Here is a 19615-nt window from a genome sequence, read left to right as displayed (position 1 = left end):
AAAACTATTTACATAGCATATGCAAAGCATATATCTTGAGTTTTATAAATTTACTTCATTTAGAATTCCTGTTTTGGAATTTTTATTAGATTATCAGTGTTCAATTTCTTCTGCCCACTTGGCTAACTGATGGGTTCCATAAATATTGAACCCCATGAATTGTACTGATTACAGTCTCTGTGCTCAGAATTCTTACTCTTAATTAAGTGGTGATGCTCATAAATTTCAGACCATGAATTGTCCAGGAAGCCACAGTTAGAATGTTTATTAGCCAATCAGATCTCTTAATTCTCTTCCTCTCGTTTTATGAAATGAATGTGGCTTCTATATAACATTGAATGTGATGGATACAGAGTGGCTGTTAGATTGGCCTTCTTTGTTTTTGTAAGCACTAATATTTTGGAAGATAAATAGTACTGGATACTTCATTTACTTTGATTGTTTTTAATCTCAAGATACTTTGGAAAATTTATTATGCTATAAAGCTTGAGTTAGCTACAGCTTTTCTGTTCTGATCCAAATAAGCAACAGTCATCAAAACTTCAGTAATTCAGAAACATTGTGTCATGGTTATAGCAACAAAACCATTTCAGAATGAAACTAATTATTGATTATCCCCAGGGCTTTGGAGATCAAGTATGCCTCAGTATAGTTAATTACGCCCTTAGCCCTGCAGAGTTTTTGCAATGGCAGGTTCAATTTACTTAGTAAAAGTATTGCTTTGTAAGATTTGCAGATGAGTCAATTAGACAGTCATTAATTGGGTAGCAATTGGAAATGTGTTGTCCAGTTGGGAAATGGGCCACTCCAATAATTAATGTATACTAATGCCCCCATTAATGACCTTGAGCTTTTCCCCATGTACCCAAGGAAAAACAAATCAAAGAACCATTCAAGGAAAAAGATTTTGCTGAACTGGTATGTTTCTTGAGACAGATATTCAGATTGCTTATTGAATGTACCAAAACCCTCAAAATTTCAAAGTAACAATAGCTGTCCTTATCTGAATAAAACTAAGTACCAGGAGGCTTATAATTAATTTTCATAGCATAGTATTTTCAATATTATTTATTTGATAGGTGGTTTCTGTCTCCTTTTCATTGCTAATAGCCTTCAAAATATAATAATTTAAAAATTTCCCATTTTAAATGAATTATATAAATAATACTAAGGATCTTATTGAAACAAACCATCTAATTTCTCAAAGGTTAACTAAAAAATTTTAAATGTTCACTTTTCTCCTTGGGACACATGGTAATTAAAGTAATAGAATTATGCTATGTCCTTATTTATGAAACATCTCAAATTGTTAATCTACTTTTTTGAGTAAATTGTAATCTCTATATTATCACTATTAATTTGAGGCTGTGTGGAAGTAGCTTAATCTGATTTTCAAAAGAAAATCTTTGTAATTAGTATGGTTATATTCTTAAAGAATCATAAAATCAAAACCTGAGCTAGGCAAAGAAGAGAATACATCTAGCAAAAAATTTGGCTTGTAAGCATGGATATAATTTTTTTCAAAATACCGCACCTTGTGTTTTGAAAACTTTAACCCAATTTCTTTGTGGGATGCAAAAGAGATGACCATGATATATGTGATCCAGTGATTTAATATAAATTTAATATAAATTATGCATACTCATGGGTAAAAATTTAAGAAAGTATAGATTGTAGTGCATAATTAAGTCAATATTAATATCACATAAAAATATGTCTATGCTAAAGGGACACAGAATAGAGATTCAGTCTCCCTACACAAAGATAGGCCTGCAGAATTGGTCCAAAAGATTGTCCCTAATCATTTTTCATAATTTCTCAGAGATTTAATTTTTTTCTGTTATGGGATGCTATTCACGGCTACAAACTTAATAGCAACCCTGGTAAGTTTATCAGCAATATTTCCTAAAGTATTTCTATTGAAAAATATTTCCAATTTTGAAAAATGATAGAAGACATGTGGTCAAATAAATCTGAGAAACACTGAATTAAACAAATTAAAAAAATGTACTTACTGAAGGGCTTTTCCAGGCCTATGCAGGTACGTATAAGAATTTTTAATAGGAAGATAATCTGGGAAGTTTATTAAAAAATGATTTGGCCCTGTAACTTTTTGTTTTTACTTCAATACATCTCCTTATGCAAGTGTTCCGGGGAAACTATTCTGGAGAAAACTAAAGATTAATATTGAAGGTATAATTTTAACTGAATGTATAGAACTCAATTCATGACATTGGCTTAAGTATCTCTAGAATGTTTAATATTTTAAGTCATGTATAATTACATAATATTTGTTATATCTTAAAGAATAGAAACAAAGTATAAGGTGAGTTATGACATGTAATAATAAAATGAACTTTTGTGAATCCACCAGCCAGATTTAGAATGAGAACACTGCCAATATACTATACCTAACAGTGTGCACTATTCCTATCTCATCCTGTGCCTAAACATGCTGAGAGCTGATTCCCTAAATCTAGTGCCAACATTCTTTTTCCTCTTAGAATACTTTTTTTTTTACGATTTTATTTATTCATTTGAGACACAGAGATACAGAGAGAGAAAGCATGAGCAGAGAGGGAGAAGCAGCCTCCCTGCTGAGCCAGGAGCCTGATGTGGGGCTCGATCCCATGACCCTGGGATCATGACCTGAGCTGAAGGCAGACGCTTAACCATCTGAGCCACCGAGGCGCCCCCTCTTAAAATACTTTTGTTATGAATGTAGATACATCCCCAAGTGACATATTTTGATTGTATTTTTTCTTGTTTTATAAAGAGTATCATATTGTATAAGAACATTTATGACTTAATTTTTTGCTTATTATTTCTAAGATACATCTATGTTGCTGTTGTATATAACTCATCTATTTTTCATTGCTATACAGATTCCACTGTGGCAACTTTACTTATTTATCAGTACTTATACCTTCAAATCATGAATTGTCCACAAATCTTTTAAGAATATTAAAGTCAGGATTATGTTTTGATTTACTTTATATTTTGCAATGTTTTAGAAATGATTAACTGTGGGGTGCCTGGGTGGCGCATTTGGTTGTGTCCACTCTTGGTTTTAGCTCAGGTTGCGATCTCAGGGTTGTGAGATAGAGCCCCATAGAGGGCTCTGAGCTCAGCATGGAGTCTGCTTGGGATTCTCTCTTCCTCTCCCTCTGCCCCTCCACTCATGTGTGCTCTCTCTCCCTCTTTCTCTTTCTCTCTCTCTCTCAAATAAGTAAATAAATCTTTAAAACATGATTTATTGAGTACAATACCAGATGGGATATCAAAGATATCTTTCTTCAAGGATCCTACAATCTTGTAGGAAATACAAATATGCAGATCATCAGTGGGATACAATGGGATTATTGTCTTACCTGCAGGACCCTGAAGGAAGACTGATTTATTCTGATTTAGAAAGAGAATACGAGCTATACAAAATAAAACAAAAGTAAAACTGGGCAAAGGAGACCAGAAGTCCAGGAAGGGGATGTGATTTCAAATTGAATGTTCCAAGTAACCTCACTAAGAAGTATCTGAACAAAAACCTGGTGTAGGTATGGAACTGAGTGGTTTGTAGAGATGGAGGATGGATATTCCAGGCAGAGCAAAAACCAGTGCCAAGGCCCAAAAGCTAAGGTGTGCCTGACATGCATATGGGCCAGTCAGACCTGAGACAATAAAGGACTAAGAAGAATAGTGGATGAAACCACTGAGGTCATAAGTGACGATCACAGAGGACTTTTAGGGCACTGCGATGACTTTGGCTTTTACTCAGTGAGCAATGGGATGCGTTGGGAAGGTCTGACAAGAGCAATGCCATGAACTGACATATTTTAAAATGAACTCTGTGGCTGTTATATTGTGAATACTGTGAGATCAAAAAAATGTAGCAACAAGGATATAAAAATTGATTGCAGTAATCCAGGTGAGAGTTGTTGGTGAGTCAAATCAGGATGGCAACAGGGAAAGAAATGAGTGGTGGTTTAGATTCTGAAAAGATTTTGCATGAATCCTTCCATTTTATGCTTTAATTAATTTACTTGTTATACCTTTTTTATTATTTTTTATTGGTTTTACTAGAAATTATACATCCTGATTTATTAAAATCTACTGTAAATTAATACTCTGAATACCACCCAGACTTAGAGCAAGAATTTAGAACTTTTTAATTCTATATATTCCCTCCCATGCTTCATCTTATTGTGTTCATACATTTTAATTTTGTATATATTTTCAATGTTTCAAAATATTGGGATTGTTTTAATCAATGCTACTTCTTGGGTCACCTGGGTGGCTCAGTCTTTGAATGTCTGCCTTCGGCTTGGGTCATGATCCCACGGTCCTGGGATCGAGCCCTGCGTCAGACTCCCTGCTCAGCGGGAAGCCTGCTTCTCCCTCTCCCACTCCCCCTGCTTGTGTTCCCTCTCTCTCTGTGTCTCTCTCTGTCAAATAAATAAATAAAATCTTAAAAAAAAAATCAATGCTACTTCTTATTTACCTATATGTCTCCTTCTTAGTAGTCTTCCTTTCTTGCATTGTTGGAGTTTTATCTAAGATAATTATGCTTTTGTCTTAAGAATTACCATTGATATGTCTTTTGTTTAAGTCTGCAGGCAAAACAGTCTCTCAGTTTTGGTTATCCATAAACATCTTTACGTAGCTAGCATTTTGAAGGATATTTCCAAAAGATTCAGAATCTAAGTTATCTTTAAGTTTTACTCCTGTTTAACAGGATTATGCCTTTATTTTTCTTTTCACTTTAGATTTTTTGTTTGTTTGTTGGTTGGTTGCTGGCATTTAGCAGTTTTATTATATGTAACTAGGTGCAGAGTTTTGGGTGTTTGTTGTTGTTGTTGTTGTTGTTGTTGTTTAATAACTTCTTCTTGCCTTTGGAGAGCTTCCTGAACTTGGAGTTTAATTTTTTTTTTTTTTTTTTGCTAGTTGTAAGAGCTCCCTGTTACTTTTCTTGTATTGCCCTGCCCCTTCTCTCATTCATCCCATTCAAAGACTGAAATGGCACATATGTTACAACCTTTACTCATGTCTCACACATTGGGTGTTTCTCATATTTTTTTGTTTCCTGCCTGTGTTTTACTGTAGAGAGCAAAATGGAGTCTCTCATGTCAAGCAGGGGCCTGTGTCAAGCAATGACACAAGCAGTTAAAGTACTGCAGCAACGAGATATCCCTGGGACCAGTATCAGCTGACACCCCAGAACTGATAAGGAGCAGAACCAGGAGGTCTGCAGTTAAATCCCTTTAAAAAGGGGAGGATTTGGGCAGCAAACTCTTCAGACCTGACCCCTCTATGACTGACCACTTGTAACAGGCAGCTGCCCCCAAAGGCTCCACCCAGTGGATCTCCCAACAGAACCAAGAGCCTTCCCTGCTTGAACATCAGAAGCAGTAAGTGCCGAGAGCTGACCCGGACCAGACCGAGGCCTTATCTCAACTGTGGGCCCCCAGACCGACTCAGCCTTCAGTTCTTTAACTTCCTGCACCCCTTCTGTTGGCTTGTTTGTTGTGTGGTTTGTCTTCTATCCTGCTCTGTGTGTTTCACATGGTGAAACATCATTGAGTTTGGAATCCTGAATCCTGAATCTGCTTTCTAGTTGTGATTTAACTTTGCTTTATGATTGAATAAAGCTGACCTTGTAGAAAGACACAACTCGTGTGCGCACCTTCATGGCATGCTCGTGACATTTACACTGAACGTTTCTACTAACCTAAAGTCCAGTTACCAGTTTGGTTATGTGTCAAATTCATAGTTAAATCTCTCTGGTAAGTTACTTATTGTCAATATTGTCATTTTCTGTTCCAGAATATTCATTTAAATTTTAGTACTGATTCCAGATTCCATTCCTGGTGAAATTCTCTATCCTGTTTTCTACTTTACTAGACACATTAATCGTAATAATATTTTTAATCACAATAATTTTTAAGTATGCATATAACTTCAATATTGAAATGACCTAGAAACCTATTTTTAGGGTCTATTTTTTCTCTTTGATTTGACCATTTGTTCCTTTTTTTTATTTGAGTTGTGTGTGTGTGTGTGTGTGTGTGTTTGTGTGTGTGTGTGTGTGTGTGTGTGTGCTTGTTTTTTGTTTTTGCTTTTCCTTTTTGGTATACCTATTAAGTTTTGGCTAAATTCTGGATATTGCATTTGAAAAATTGCAGAGATTCAGTATCACATTATCTTCCTCGAAAATTTCTATTTTTACCTGAAGAATTTCTATCAGGCAGAGGAGAGTTGGATAACTTTGATACAACAAGATTTGATATGATTTGAGGCTGAACCTTGGTCTTCCTGAAGAGCTTGTCTTCAATTTGCCTTTACTCCTAGAGTTCCTTTGGAGCTTTTATATAATACTACAATGTTTCTAAAGTTATCTCCTAATTGGTGAGCCCTAAAAAAGTTTTTGTTTCTCTTCCTTAGACCCATGAAATTGCCAATTGTCTGTTTGTTACCTTAGCCCCTTGTAGATTATAAATTGGCAAATTCCTTGAGGGAAGATGTAATATCTCCTTTTGTTACAGGATTTTTGTCCCCTTAGTGCCCAGGTTCTTGGTTGCACTGCTTTGAAGAATGAAGCAGTAGACCAGACAAAGTAGTGGGCAGCAAAGCAGTTTATTGAGCAAGGGTATAAAGCTCCAGGAGAGAGAGGGGAACAGGAGTGGGTTGCCCCTGGAGTTTCTAAGTTTAGGGGTTTTTATGAGCTCTTTTGGGGAACTTTCTTAAGCAATCAGGGTGTGCTGAGTCATGCCAATCAGGGCTTTGGTCATGGATCTGTCTACCTATTAGGTTAATGTCCACGTGCTGATGGTCTTTTTTTGCTGACATCTGGGGGCTTAGGTCTTAAGTGCCCCTTGCCCGTGATATTGACAAATGCTTTCGTGGCTAATTTTCTTATTTTAGGACGTTTGGCAGAAGTCATTTCTGCAAAGGCTGCAAAGCAGAATGTCAGTGAGGTCCTGTCTAACTTGCAAAACAGGATGTCAGTGCTGTTTTATTTTAGCTGTCCTGACTCCATATTTTCTTGTTGGGAACCCCGGCCCTAACTACCTAACTATCCAACTGACTCCTAACACTTTTTCCTAGAGATCTTTGCTCCTCCAACAGATTCTAGCTGACTGTGTTGTTTTCTGATGCCTACAAAAGTGGTGTGTGTGTGTGTGTGTGTGTTGTATCTTGTTCAGTTTTTAGTTGTTCTTATAGGGAGGGTTGTTTTCTGATATAGGCTACTTCTTCATAGCCAGGAGGAATCATTAGGGGCACATTTTTAAGGCAAATCCAACAAGGATTTGTATTGATTTGGAAGCAAAATGTGAGAAAAAATGAAAGATGATCTCAAGATTTTTGGCTTCAGCCACTTTTAAGGGGATAGATTTGTCTTTAAATAAGGCAAAACTGAAAGCAGTTGGTTTAAGTTTTGAGAACAGTTCAAGTTTTGAGGACAGAACTAGTTATAACTGAAGCTCAAGAATGGGAACTGGACAAGAGATGTAAATAAAATCACTAGCCTAAGGACAGAACTTAAAACATGTGGGAAGGATGTGAGTATAGATAGAAAAGGGGAGAGGAACATGGACTGAAGCCCAGGGCATTCCAATATTCAAGATAGGGGGACAAAGAGGAATTGGCAAAGAGCCTGAGGATATACAACCAGAACAATAAGAGGAAGACAAAGAGAATGTGATGTGCAGGAATCCAAAAAAGAGCATATTTAAGAATGAATAACTAGGGCGCCTGGGTGGCTCAGTTGGTTAAGCAACTGCCTTTGGCTCAGGTCATGATCCTGGAGTCCCGGGATCGAGTCCCGCATCGGGCTCCCTGCTCAGCGGGGAGTCTGCTTCTCCCTCTGATCCTCTTCCCTCTCATGCTCTCTATCTCTCATTCTCTTTCTCTCAAATAAATAATAAAATAAAATCTTCAAAAAAAAAAAAAGAATGCACAACTATATTAAATGTTGCTACTAGGTCAAGAATAATGAAAACATAGCCATTGGATTTATTGATGACTTGGAAAAAAATACTCTCAAGGAGAAAAAGAACTTCTATCTGGAGTTGGTTTAAGAAAGAAAATGAAGGGAGTGTTTGGAGGCAATCGGTGTAAACAATTATGCTAGGAATTTTGCCCAAATGAGAAATGAAAATTTATTTCAGTAAAGAGAAAAAAAATAGATGAACTATAAATAAAAATGTTAGTCAAGTTGCATATCAATCAAAGGGAGAAGTTGCCAAGACAGTTTTCATAGGCTTTATTTTTGAGCAGTTTTAGGTTCAGAGCAATATTGAGCAGAAGGTACAGAGATTTCCCATATACTCCTTGACCCCACATGTGCACAGCCTCCCCTATTATCAACATCCCCCACCAAAGTGGTACATTTGTTACAACTGGTGAACCTATATTGACACCTAATAATCACCCGTGGCTCATAGTTGCCTCTCATGAGCCTAATGAGAATCATTAGCATTCACTCTTTGTGTTGTATATTCTTTGGGTTTGGTCAAATGTATAATGATATATTTCCATCATTATAGTACCACACAGAGTAGTCTTACTGCCTTAACAGCCTCTGTGCTCTACTTATTCATCCCTCTCTTCCTTCTAACCCCTGGTCCTTTTAATGCCTTCATAGTTTTGCTTTTCCAGAAGGTCATATTGGAATGTAGCCTTCTCAGATGGAGTTTATTTTGTTTTAATAAGAAAAATAAAGCCATACATATATCAGCTAATGGTAGAATAGGAAAATAATCATGTAAGACAGGAAAGAAAGGCTGATACAATGTTCTTACAGAGCCACTAACAGACACAGTATTTACTAGTTTAATCCCCCCAAAATTCTTTTAAGTAGATAGTATTACTATTATCATTACTCCTATGTTATATATGGAAAGACGGAGGCTCAGTAATGTATTCAGATTCTGCCAGAAGACCTTATTTTCCATAATGATCTTTTCCTACTTGCTAGTTTAGTCACTTATTCTCATAGTCATAATCTAAACATCAATATTCTTTTTTTTTTTTAGACTTTATTTATTTGAGAGAGAGAAAAAGCAGGGGTGGGGAGGGACAGAGAGAGGGGGAGAGAATCTCAAGAAGACTCCACACTGAGTACAGTGCCCAACAGGGGGCCCAATCTCAGGACACCAAGATCATGACCTGAGCCAAAACCAAGAGTCAGAGGCTTAACTGACTGAGCCACCCGGGTGCCCCTAGACATCAGTATTCTGAATCACTGCTCACCTTACAATCTTACTTTTTTTAAGAGATTTTATTTATTTGATAGAGAGAGAGAGAGCACACGTAGGCAGAGAGGTAGGCAGAGGGAGAGGGAGAAGCAGGCTCCCTGCCCAGCAGGGAGCCTGATACAGGGCTCGATCCCGGGATCCTGGGATCATGACCTGAGCTGAAGGCAGTTGCTTAACCAACTGAGCCACCCAGGTGCCCTCACCTTACGATCTTATTTTCATGCTTCCTGGTCACAGATAACCAAAGATAACCATAACTTATCTTTCCAGCTGGCATTTGTCTCACAAGTCTTTGACATCACTGGGACTTGCTATTTATTATTTTTTATATTGTTCTCTTTCTCTCAACTCCTCATGCTCTTCTTTCCCTCCTTACTCCATTTAGATTCCATGGTCCAGTATCCCCATCATTGACTCAGATACAGTCCCTATTTCCTTACACCCTCTCTCTATCACACTCAATAGCAAACATCTCATCCCTGATTAAATCCAGCTTTACTACCTTTTGCCTACACCCTAGAAGCTGGGTCTAGACACAGAAAACACATAACCATAACGGTTGATACATTTTAAATTCTTGACAACTTAACATATGTGGGAGCTTAAGTTTGCCCAGCGATGGTCTTACACTTGCCCCCGCCATTTCACTCTCAGTCTCTGAGAAAACTATTTCCTTACTTTGCTTTCCCCCTCAAACATGGCATCGAACATGCCTTCCTTCCTCCTCACATTCAGTTCGTGATCTTGCTTCCTGTTTCGCTGGGAGAAGGAGGAGAAATCAGAGCACTTCTACACCCTTCTGCCGGCAATCTCAACCTGCTTCTGCACCCATGTGATCTACCCCTCCTCATTCCCACTGATGAATTTGCCATTCTCCAAAATATGGAGAACCCTCAATTTGTGTGCTGAATCCCTGCACTTCTTTTCTACTCAAGAATATTCCTAGAATTTTCCTCCTTAATATCTCTACATCATCAGGGTTTCCTTTTTCTCACAACTATTTTATTCTCACCATTACTCAAATAATATATTTCTCATCTTAAAGAAAAATCATCCCTTGACCCACACCCCCTGCAACCACCATTCAAAGTCCCTGCTTCTCTTTACATAAAAGCATCTTGAAAGAGTTCTCTATACTCATTGTCTACATTTCTCTGCCCATTCTCTCCTAAATGGCCTCTTGCTTCCTGCCCGCCACCAACAGGTTTTTTTTCAAAGATCAGCAATAGCTTAGATTTTGCAGGATTCAGTGATTAATTCTCAGTCTCTGGGTTATATGACCTACCTTCAGCATAGGTCACAACTTCTTGAAGCCTACCTTTACTTAGCCTCCAGAATCTCACTCTCTTCATCATCCTCCTACTTGATTGACTGATGATCGCAGGTCCTTTCGATGATTCTTCTTCGTTTCTAATATAATGCCCTGGGCTTGCGGCTTCTTCTTATCTTCCTAAATCACTGCATACATCAAGATTTTAAGATCAGGGGTGTGGCATTTAAACTTCTCCATGTGATGCCAATGACAGTATTAAACTTGCTACCCCTGCTGACCAGCTCAGCACAGCACCACTAAATTCCTGTTCGGTCCAGTGTACAAGGCTTTGGATGGCCTGGATAGGCTGCTTGTCTCATTTGGGAAGCAGTTATATTTCTAATGACTTTTCTAAAAAAAGAGTGAAATTGGGACAAAGAGCAAACTAAAGAACCGAAAGGAGAAAATGAGCTAATTCCCTCACTGTCCAAGAATTTTTATTTTGTTTTACTGACCTATAAAAATGGATATATAAAAGAAATATCAAGTGGTAAGGTGACTTGAAAGCTCCGCTTAAGGTTCTGAATTATGGCACTTTTCTTTGGAAGCTTAGAAACATGAGCTGTCTGGTTGCACTTTTCTGAAGGTAGGATGGTATGTATATATTACAAGTGATGGTGAAATAGGTTTCAGGAAATCTCCTAGGGGAAGATAATTTGTATAGCTTAGTCTCACAGTGGTTGATGTGGTAGTTAGTTTTGTTTATGGTAATGTGCTTATTGTGGCCCAGCTTAAAATATTCACACTAACCTGTTCTCCTAGTGGATTTTTTCTACATAGCTTAAAATATTATATGCAATGCTTAATTCTGCAGTAACTTTTCCAGCTTTTTCTGACATATGGGATATCTGACTTTGTAAATAATCTTATTCAACAGTTAGACATTTTTATTTTTTGACATAGTCCTTATTTAACCATATATATATATATATATATATATATATATATATGTCAAATGTTTGGATAAAATTTGTCTCCTTTCATTAATTAGCTGTTTTCCCTAGCAGTGCATTTGCCTCTTTTTTTTTTTCTGTGTCTTTCCTGGTTTTATAATAACAGGTGCAGCTGCAAAAGCATGCCAATAACACACACATCTGCCAATGAAGGTAAAAGCTTTTTGCAGCACACATGCCCACATAGCCCCCGTTGTGCTAGCTTTGGTTAGACAGATTCGGCTATTGATGCCACGGGTCACAATGCAATTTAGAAGCAATTAAAAGGTAATGAATGTGCTGAACTGAAACCTCAGCCTGGAAGGCCTTTTCTGGAGAAAATAGATTTGTGTGTCTCTATTGTCCCCTGCAGTAGTGTCTTTAGGCAAAATGACAATGTCAAGGGCTACAGACAAATGGGTAAGGTATAATCTTGATTCATTTTTCCTGCGATGCTTATACAGAGTTATGAATACGTCATTGATACAATAGCATGACTCATCCTACAGATAGTTATTAGACATCAACTACTTTAAAAGTCAAATTGCTATTGCAAATATCTATTTTTAAAGGCACTCTTGTTGAAATATGTTTTGTAGTATGGAATAATAACAGTCTTTGATGGTTTGTGAAGCATGCACTCACAGTGTGTATTGAATGCTTGGACATTTTCACAGCCTCCTGCATAGCTACCCTCAGGATGAATACCCTAACTTTTGAGGCAGGATGGCCTATGTGCCTAGTTAATGGCACTATGCACCAAACACTGACCAAATAAAAATTATGGCTATGATTTTAGACATGTAAACATCAGATGGTGTTGGTCACACTGCAAAGATGTAGCTAAAGTGGTATCTTGCCTTTATGCCATTTTAATACGATGAATAGATTCTTATTCCAAGAATAATTTTCTGATTGATCTTATCACTGACAGTACACAATCCCTTATTTGGGGTGTGGTTTCTTGTACCTGGTCTGTGACCAGAAGAGATTTTGAATATGACTAAAATAACAAAGTGACTATGTTACAAAATTCAGAACTGGCAGCAGGACATTTAGCCCATGCCTCCCATATTTTTATTTTCATTTTCTTGTTTTCCTGGTAGCCTTGAGATTAGAAGTTCTAGGTAATGTCCTGGCCAAGAAAAGATAGATTCTTCTTGAAAAACAAATATTATACCACTTTTAGGTGAGTTGCTTTAAAAAGTAAACAATAAAGTAACATGAAAGAGCCATTTAAAGGCCACTTCACTGAAAAATTGCTTATTTAGAATGGAGAGTCTCCTAAACTGTCATGGTTCCCAAAGTCATACTCAAGATTTTATCTATGACTTTGTCATTACCATTGGAACTGCCACTGACAGAAATCAATAAATATGACAAAAAAAATGTGAAATTATTGGTGTCTATTGTTGCCATTTAAAATGTCCCTTAGGGGTGCCTGTGTGGTGCTCTCATTTAAGCATCCAACTCTTGGTTTCCGCTCAAGTCATGATCTCAGGGTCATAGGATCAAGCCCCCACCTTGCACTCTGAGCTCAGCGTGGAGTCCCTTTCGGATTCTCTCTCCCTCTCCATCTGCCCCTCCCCCCCCACTCTCTCTCTCTAAAATAAATAAATAAATCTTTAAAAAAATAAAATGTCCCCTAGAACACATGGGATTGACTATTGTGCTCTCTCTCACTTCAGGGTCTGTATTGTTTATATATTTGTGACCATTTTTTATATATACCTCACCAATGTTCATTTTGACTATACAGTAGTTATTGCAGAAACAAGCAGGTATAGAGAACCAACTATGTGTCTACCGTGTGCTAGAGGTACAAATAAGGATTGCAGCAACCCAAGTCTTTGAGGAGCAGGAAGTATAGCAGGAAATATGTAACATTTTAATGCTATCTGCCCTCTTTTAAATTGTGCATACGATCTGGATAAAAAAGTAATCAATTAAGTCTACTATTCAGGGGCGCCTGGGTGGCTCAGTCGTTAAACGTCTGCCTTCAGCTCAGGTCATGATCCCAGGGTCCTGGGATCGAGTCCCACATCGGGGTCCCTGCTCAGCAGGAAGCCTGCTTCTCCCTCTCCTACTCCCCCTGCTTGTGTTCCCTCTCTCACTGTCTCTCTCTGTCAAATAAATAAATAAAATCTTAAAAAAAAGTCTACTATTCAGTTTTTTTGGTAAATTAATAAATTTTGTTGAATTTATTGAGTCTCATGAAAACTTAGTATCAAGCATATATGTTCTAAATCCCATAGCAGGATTTGCCTTTAATTATCTGGGTAATAGGAATGGAGACCTACATTTATAAATACTAGAAATCTACACTGTGTTGTTTTACAGACTAGGCAAATAATTCTTCAAATTTAAGTTGGCTATAAAGCAGTACTACCAAGTGGCAGCTCTTTCTATGTTTTATTTCTGAACAATTAGTAGACATTAATAGTAAAATAAAATCTCATAATCTCATTTAGGATGAATGTAGTTAGGAGATATTTGTCTTTTTTCAACATTGTCAACTGGTTCCTCTGGAATATGTTCATAGTTGACCTCACTTTGCTTTATTCAAGGCAGAGCCATTTCCTTTAGGTTCATACATTTGCTGACATTTAACATACATGGCATTTTGTTGTTTTGAATATTTGCAAAGTATCGCCCCCAGAGAATTTTGAAAAATGAAAACAAACAACACATACAGTAGTCCCAAGGTGTATTTAATAAGGGCCAAGGCAAGAAAAAAAAAAAAAGAAAAGATAATAGTAAAATTATAATAGTCAACAAAAAAGAAGGAACAATCAAAGCAAGAGCTATACATCTGTAGGAACAACATAAGTCACAGCATGGTTGAGGTAAAAAGAAATGTGTCAAGAGGAAGGAATGGACAGGCAAGAAAAAATTGCTTGGGCTGAGAAATGTGAGGATATTCATCCATTCATTAAAAAAATTTTTAGCTTTCTCTCATAGAATGTGTTAGTTATCCAGATTGTCATATAGAGAAGAATGTAATTTCTTTGTTTTTTGCTTTTGATAAGAACATGTATAGAATACAGTGATTAAGAGCATTAACATTTATGATCCCGACAGAAACTGATTCATATAACAAGTATTTAAATTCCTCAAATCAAATTTCTTCATAAGAAAAATGCAGACAATAATGCTTATAGCTGATACGGTTGTTGTAGAATTAAAAGAGAAAATGTTAATAAATCAGTTTGTGCCTGATAACAATTACTGCTTCTTTGCTCTTATTATTTTCTATCCAGAAAAATATGGCACTTGGAAACTTCCTTTTTTATACGCCATGCTTCACATGTCCTTGCATAAAAATATGATTCCCTAAGATGACGTACTAACCAATTGTCAAGGATATAGTTTAGATTCAGTGATAGAGTCGATTTTCATGTGTCTCATTTAATCACCAGGTCTGGGGAGAAAAATGTCTTCATCAGCTGACTTCTCTCAAGCCCCCTCAGAGGATATATTTTGTGGTGGCAAATGTTAGATATCGAACAATATTTTATATGTAGTTTCCATAGTTCAAATTACAAGCCCATTAACTGGTTTCCATGTAGACTTGCAAGAAAATATACAGGCCCAGTAACCAAACTTTTTTTGTTTGTTGGACTAGTTTAATAAAAGCATACTTACTCATGATTTAAAGATAAGAAAGGTAGTTAATTTTGGAAATAGTAATACAGAGAATGCTGATTCAATTCATAGAAAAAATAGCCTACATCAATTCTTACCAGAATACTGACCCTTCAAGATACAGAGTAAAAACAGAATCTTTTCCCAATTAATTTTGGAAAATACTGTATAGTCTATTCCTGTTTTTGCTTTACAAGGTAAATTAACATATTAAAATCTTTGAAAAGGCCCAAAGTAAAGAAAGCTTCTTTTAACTTTGATTAATATCTTTGATAATTAGAGATGGCTGGCTCAGGGATTATTGATCTGCGTTAAATAATTGAGTGTGGCTACATTCTTTTATCCTCAACACCAAACATTCCTCACCTGATGTTTTCATGACTTTTTCAAATGAACATTTATTAAGTAGAGCCCAGGGATGTCAGGGTGTTGGACAGCAAAGGGGAAGTGAAATAGAGAAATGTATTACTCACAGGCCCTGGAGGTGGTACAGGCACACTTGGAGGGACCCCACGGAGAGGTCAAGGCCAAGGGCAGACAGAGTGTGGGGCAGGACCTGCAGTGCATGCTGTATTAGGGTCCTTGTGTAGAGTGCCCAGGGGTTCCCAGGATAAGGCTAGATGTGTCAATTCAAACAAAAACTAGCGGGGTTTTGGTAAGCTTTCTGGAAGGTTTTATTTAAGGGGCTCATAAGGGAAAGGCCCGGGGAAACTGGGGAGAATGCTCATCACACGGGCATCTTTGGGAAAGTCAGTATTAGGAATTTACTTTTACTTGTGACTTTGTGGCTATTCTCTTGATCATGGCTCTCGATGGAGGAACCAGCATCAGTTCAGGGCCCCTGCAGGCCACTGAGCTGCACAAAACGGATGCTGCCAAGACAGCTCTTCCATAAGGCAGTTTAGCTATTATTCAACAGATGTCCTTTACTGAAGTCCCTCAAACTATTATTTATATACCTCTAAGTTCAGATACTCTGTCTCTTGAGGATGTCAGTTAAAATGCAAGTATTTACTTGAAAGGTTGCTTTTAGCAAGCATTATTTTTATTGTCACTATTTTTTAGAAGAGAACAAAGCCATCTGAGAATAACACACAGGCCATAAAATACTGGCACGTTTACTTTTCCAAGCTGGAAATCTTGGGGTTTTATGTAAGGTTTTTTTTTTTTTTTTTTTTTCCACCATATACTGCATTCCATCAACCTCCACCTTTTATTGATTGTACCTCAGAAATATTTAGTGCTGTGTTGGAGCCGGCTGGTGTGTGCTCAGGAGAGCTGATTGTGTGTGCCTTTTCCCAATTCTGCATTCAGTGATAATTCAGTCTGAGGTTGATAAGGTAGTTTTAAATTGGCCATGCTGGGGGCATTTGTATAGCACAGAAGCTGCCAAATGGTCCAACTCATGTATTGTTTTGAGCTAGTTAAACATTTACCAGCACACCACTGTAAATATATTTGCACTCTGCTTGTCCTTTGCATTCTCAGAGCTCTACACCAGTTCTGGCTTCCGCCTGTCTGACCTGAAATATTGCAACATGGGCCTCGTCAGTTAAGTATACTCGTTACATAACTATTATATGCTCTTTCATAAAAAAATTAACTAATGAGTACATAAAACATTTTTTGAAGATTTTATTTATTTATTTGAGATAGAGATAGAGAGCATGAGCAGGGGGGCAGAGGGAGAGGGAGAAGCAGGATCATGACCTGAGCCGAAGGCAGACCTCTAACTTACAGAGCGACCCAGATGCCACAAAACATTTCTTTTCATTTTTTTTTCTGCTTAATTCTTCAGCCTGATGTCTGCAGATAATACCTAAGCTCCTTAACAGGTGTTAAAAGGCCCTTTATAATCTGGTAACTCCTTCATTTTCTGTTTTGTAATTTTCTTTAGTGGTTGAACTTCTCATCATTCCTGAAATGGCCCTGCTTGTCCAGTCAAAATGTTCTCTCACTCATTTCTCCAATAGGTAGGAAGCTCATCTTTCAAAACATTTGAAAAAATCATTTTCATTTCTGCTCTGTTAAGCCTTTCCTGAATAGCCTGACTTGTTCAATTTTCCTTCCTGTCTTCCTCCATGATTTCATATATAATTTTGGAGTTTCACGTAGAACTAATTACACTGAGTTGTAATTATCTGGTAATATGGATGGCCTCTCCATTAGATTCTGAGTTTACTTACACCCTGATAGGTAGGCACCTCCTGAATTGATGGCTCCCCAGCCAAATATTCTCACTACTCACAGTAGGAAGTTGGGGGAGCAGAGAAGGAACATTGTGGACAAATTTGACAGACCTCTACGACTTTGTCTAGTACCAACTTTTTAGACCATATGCTGAAACACAGCGCATTTAGACCATCAAACATTCCTTCATAAAATAAGCAATCTCATTTAAGACATAGGCATTTAAACTGAGCTTATGAGAGATTGTGAAGTGAGGGTTATTAATGCAGAACCAAATTACTTTAGAGCAGGCAAAACAGTGGACGCTTATAATGGATTCTTCTAGTCATATGTCATTTGAAAAGCTCATATTTTCAAGAAAAGGAGGGAAAGTGGGTTGTAGGAAAATCAGAAAGGGATTTTTCTTTTTAATCCAGGATTAATTCTATTATAAGGTGAGGGTATATATGTTGGATATTGATTCAAAACCCCTTTTAATGTGATATGACACACATGTTTAAAAGCAATTTATTTTAACTGCTTCCAAAAGCTGCCTGAAATCCTATTAAGGAAAGGATATCTGAAGAAATACATCTTAGTTGCTGTAAAGGGTTTACAAACACACTTATCTCAGAGTAATCCTGCCTCAACAACAAATGTTATCTCTAATGCAACGTTATGCTGAATAGTCATAAGCTGCTTTCCCTACAATTCTATAGGAAATATATTTGGGAGAACACAGTGTATCTGTGCCTATGATCCTTTTGACTAAATTAAAAACTGTGTATGGAAGAGAAGAAAGATCATTATCTAAAGCGAGGCTCATTCATCCAGAAAATAGTTACTCGACATCCCCGTTAGGCAAGACACTGTTTCAGGCCCTTAGGATAAAATGATGACTACAAAGAGACAGAATTCTTACTCTCTCTCTGGGAGACAGATATTAAATAATAGCAGTAAAGATGCACTATGAAGGAAAATGATGAACCTTTGAGGGCATGAATAGATCGAAGTGTCCTAAGGACTGACACTATTACAATTTGGTGGCCTTTTTAAGGAAAATAATGCAAAGTACAAATAAAGTCATACAGAAAGGATATTGGAAGGAGTCCCAGAAAGTAAGAAATTCTGATGCTTCAGTTTCATTAATATCATTATTCACCTCTGTTCTAGTGTATTTGACAAAGTGACCTGATTTAGAGAATATTATTCCAGGGACAGTATCTGAAAGAGTACCTCTGATATTGGAAATGACTCTTGATCTGAAATGAAAGACAAACAAAAGCGTAGTGGTTAATTGATGGGGTTAGGAGAAGGTGGGGGGGAGAAGGGATAAGCATTTCAGAATGCATAGCTCAGTCAGTAACAGTATGACATTTGAGAACATGATGCTTTCTGGGAACTAAAGACTGGACAATTTGACCAGACCATAGGGATTAGAGGGATAGAAGTGTCTGAGAAGCCGGGGAATTGGTAGTGGCCAAAACATAGTCTCGCTAAGTTATGGCGTCATTTCCCTCTCCCCATCCTACCCTCAATAACTTTGTTTAAAACATAAGTGGGTTAGGTATAGACTATTTAGGATATCACCTTCTGTGGGAGATGGTCTTGACCATCACTGGGAGTTAAGTCCCACAGAACCCTACTTTTTCGCTTCTCCTTTCTTCAAACCCCATGAATGTGGACTTGTTTGAATTGCATTATTCTGTTTTACACCCATGTTTCATTTAAGGAAGCATGTATGCGTGTGCAATAATAACTCTATATTAATTTGGTTTCTACTTTGGGGAGACCCATTTCTGGACCAGTGATTCTGATGCTCATATTTTCATATTTTTATCTGAGTTAATGGAATGTTGTTTTCATGCTGCAAATTTCACAAGAGTGGAGCATGATCTTCATTAATAGAACCCCAAGAACTCTACTGTGTCCACATAACCTCGTCAAAAGCCAAAAATCCAACTGAGTAAATTTAAAGATCTAATTGGTTTTATTAAGTAATTCATAAATTGGGCAGCATCCCATCTGGTAAGTAGAGAGAGGCTCCCAGGAGTTATACAAAAATGGGTTTGTTTCATTAGCAAAAGAAAAGAAAGAATTGTTTCAAGCATTGACAGTCTCTCTTAGGAGGCAGTGCAGGGAGACTCATTCAGAAGATTACTTCATCTTCTTGGGGGTAGGGAGCAAGGGGTTGGATCTAGAGGGCCCACATGACAGAGTACCTCATCAGTGCTTACCAGAAAGTTTCTGACTGACCAGTTAAGATTACATTTCTGGGGAAGGTTGGAACTGCAAGTAACTATCAA

This window comes from Eumetopias jubatus, unplaced genomic scaffold, assembly GCF_037043125.1.
Source record: "Eumetopias jubatus isolate StellerSeaLion01/CBP00866 unplaced genomic scaffold, mEumJub1_p1.0 scaffold_4, whole genome shotgun sequence".
NCBI lineage: Eukaryota > Metazoa > Chordata > Mammalia > Carnivora > Otariidae > Eumetopias > Eumetopias jubatus.
Note: the sequence above shows the minus strand (reverse complement) of the source record.